The sequence below is a fragment of the Adiantum capillus-veneris genome, chromosome 24 (assembly GCF_014529385.1).
Source record: "Adiantum capillus-veneris isolate H3 chromosome 24, ASM1452938v2, whole genome shotgun sequence".
In the NCBI taxonomy this organism is placed as follows: Eukaryota; Viridiplantae; Streptophyta; class Polypodiopsida; order Polypodiales; family Pteridaceae; genus Adiantum; species Adiantum capillus-veneris.
Genome location: NC_140954.1, coordinates 19,220,224 through 19,223,844, shown reverse-complemented (window position 1 = coordinate 19,223,844; position 3,621 = coordinate 19,220,224). Strand labels below are relative to the sequence as shown.

At 48.4% G+C, this 3,621-nt stretch overlaps 1 pseudogene; it reads right to left on the bottom strand.

The window, feature by feature from the left end:
- Positions 1–945: 945 nt before the first annotated feature.
- Positions 946–3,047, bottom strand: LOC147426038 (nuclear poly(A) polymerase 4 pseudogene; annotated as a pseudogene).
- Positions 3,048–3,621: the final 574 nt, after the last annotated feature.

Below are 3,621 nucleotides of genomic sequence, written 5' to 3'. Positions count from 1 at the left end.
AAATAGTGAAGCTACCAGTATGTACCAAGCTACCAATATGAGTAAGTACTACTTTTTTATTTCAATTGCAATATCGATTTAGTATACTCGAGAAGGTTGGTGATAGGTAGTAAGGCTCTGAACCTTAGGGGAAGGCCAAGTTGTGTGATAGAAAGTAGAATGTTGCAACTAAAAGCGTCTCTCTCTCTCTCTCTCTCTCTCTCTCTCTCTCTCTCTCTCTCCAAGCGAATCCACGGTCTCACTATGGTGTACAACTCCGTGAAGGTGTAGGGAATGGTCGCCTACTGACCGTTCTCGTTAATCATGGGCGATCGGTGGAGTCCGTGAGCCTACTGATCACCCTGATTATGAGAATGGTCAGAAGGCAACCATTCCCGACCGTCAAATCCAGGGGGGTGGGGGCCATTAAAAGTTTTACATGTGGATGGCAAAGCATAGGCTGCAGAGGGGAGGGAGGCAACACAGTTGCGCAAACAGTAGATTAGGTAGGCAATGATTGGCTGCATGTTTCAAATTCTGATGGGCTGACATGGAGAACGTTGGTTCATATTCTCACTGCTGCCGTGTGAGACAATCATTTGCAAGACTTGAAATTTATTATGCATGCTGATGTGGCACCCATCAAATGGCTGCAACACTGGATTCTGCAAGAGAAACGATACTAAACGGAGGGCTGCGATGAATCTCGAATTTTATTAGAAATGAACCAATAAATAGGCAATATAGATTCTGCAAGAGAAACGACATTAAACGGAGGGCTACGATGAATCTCGAATTTTATTAGGAATGAGCCAGTAAATAGGCAGTATACTTCACATATTAACTACACCACACAAGGCCAACCAAGCAAGACTAGTTGCGACGCTCAATGCAGATGAGTTCAAAAGAGAGTGGCATGTCACTCCGTGGACAAATGAGTTCAAAAGAGAGTAACACAAATGTTAGTTACATCCTCAAGGAGACTAAAATTGTGAAAAATTTGATTATTGCATTAGTTGATCAAAAAAATGTTTACAGAGAATGTGTAAACAAAAAGATCTATTCCCGGTCAGTCTGCTTGCAAATACAGGCAACTCAAGAGGTCACCATCCTTTACTTCACTCTAACTCATCGACTGAGCCACTCTCAGTTAGATCATGCCTTGATCAAACTGTGCATGCATCTTCTTGATGAATGAGTTGGCCTGAGCCCAGTACAGTCAATCAGACGGGCCTTCTGTCGCTTTGGTAAAGAGTTTCTCGACTCATCACGTTCACCCCCAGCTTGGCCTTCCTGCGCATGTGAAGATGGTGGAGAGTTGCTCAATGATTCCAGTTCTGGGAGACCCGAAACTAAAGGCTTTTGCGGCCTTGACGGGCGCACACCACCCAGGGAAAACAAATGGCGGGATCTGCTTCCTTCGTATGTGGGAAACACGAACTTCCATGCCAGGCTTTCTGTGGCAATAACTATTGACTGCATGCCTAAACTCTGCAACAGCCCCCTGTATATTGGACTGCTGCTGGCCTTCAACTTGAACGGGAACACCTGCACGGCCACGCTGCAATCCCATGAAAAAGGCTGTGTGACGTTGTACTTGTTTGGACTTATCTACAAATTCGCAGGGATAGGGATGGCAATGCAAGAAAAGCTTTGTATCGCGCTCGATCCTCAGTGTCAACTGTCTGAGACGCGATTTCACCCAACCCTTCCATGTACGCAGGTCATCCTCGTCTATGGCCATTGTATCAATCTGCAGGTAGTTATTGTAAGCCTCAAAAAACGGGAAAGTGTCAAAGAGCGCACTCCATTTTGCCTGCCTCATCTCCACAGCCTTGCAGATCTGGTTGGCATTCTCAAATTGGTCCCTTATGACCTGCAGAGTACTGGCGGAGACATTGTAGCTAGAGTTCCTGCATGGATATGCAGGGGTTATGATGGGCATCAAATGTGTCCTGTCCCGTGGGTTCTTTTGAGGATCCCAGACAGGGAGGCCCAGCGACGGCGTCCCTTGTTCGATCTCACATAGCATGACAGGGCATGGCCATCTCCATTGGGTATAAACTCGGAAGAACCTGGAAAGCAGCATGCTGGGTACAGCATTTGGGTACAACTGGCAAATGCGAGCCACCAACAAAGCCCAATTCACTCCGCCAAGAAAGCCCATGACATTTGAATATACTCCTCATCTTCTGGCCCAAAGCTTGATACAACGGAGAGTGGTGCGAAATGCCAGAATATTCGGAACAAGGCGCAGTATGCGGTCAGTAACCCGACATCCATTCAGACTTCGCACGATTTGCTCATCAACATTGCATAGAATGGAGTCATGAGATAGGTCCCGGTCCTCTGGAATGACCCAAAGCACAAGCCTTGCATACAACAGATCTGGAATGACCCACAGCGCAAGCCTTGCATACAACAGATCTACTGAAATGCCTTGGAACTTGAATTTGAGAAGAGGAACATGGGCTTCTGGGACGGGATGAAGCTCTGTAACTTGGGGCATTTCCCTGAGCATGTCATGAAGCAGGATGAAGAAATCTTCCTCTCGAGTAGCATGTCGAGGGCCAACACAGAGGGCATCGATGTCTGAGCCGATACGAACCAACAGTGAAGATCTTGGCATTTGCCTGCGCAACAAACAGGGGGCTGAAGCCTCTGCTTGTGGTCCTCCGCACGAAGCATGGATTCATCTGGGCTTTCTTCAACTGATCCGACCGCGTTTGCTAAGAATTTCGTTAATTCGCCATCGCTGGCCAGCTCGGCCTCCGTGGGGCCGGAAGACGAGATGAGATCGTGCTGCTGCTGGTGGAACATCTCACTAGAGAACTTCGCTCGCTCAGCCGAGGCAGCAGGCAGGAAGCAACTTCCCTCGCTCTGCGCAAGCCCGCTGGACAACTTAGGTCACGACTCACTCTGCGCAGGTCATTAATCGCTTGATCATCGCAATGCAAGCTTCTCCACGTGGTTGCAAATCTTCTTGCGGAATCCATTATCCCTCCACCTCCAGCCGCCACGTCAGCCCCTTCTCTCTCTCTCTCTCTCTCTCTCAGGCACCGCGGGAGATTTTGAGTTGCACCTCCACTCACGGCGAGAGGTTTTGAGTGTAAGCACGAGTTCCCTTGACTTGCCGGAGGGCAGATATAGTGAGATCTCACCACCTTCCTTGACATGCGGGAACCCACATGTTAATTCATTCTCACACCCTTACCTATTGTTACTCGACCTTTCTGTGCTGCTTTGCCACACCTTCTGATCCCCCATCACTTGCTTTTGCCGTTTTGTGCCGGTTGCATCTCCCATATCCCAAAGCGCTCTCTTTCTCTCTCCAAGAGCCTTCTGATGGGGATGCACCCTTCTCACTCTCTCTCGCTCTCTCTCTCTCTCTCTCTCTCTAAGGAGCCTTCCCCTACAATGCAGTTGAGTTGTTTTTTGTTTTCCTCCTCCTCCTCTTGCAATGCAAAAACTTCTCTTTTTTCCTCTCTCTCTCTCTCTCTCTCTCTCTCTCTCTCTCTTGGAGTAGCATCTGAAGAGGTAGGAGGAGGTAGGTATCACCCCAATCCAGCACCCTTCTGGCATTGTCCTTGGCCATACAGAGTGCCCCCTTTGCTGGCTTCAAGTAATTGTGTAGACCAAATA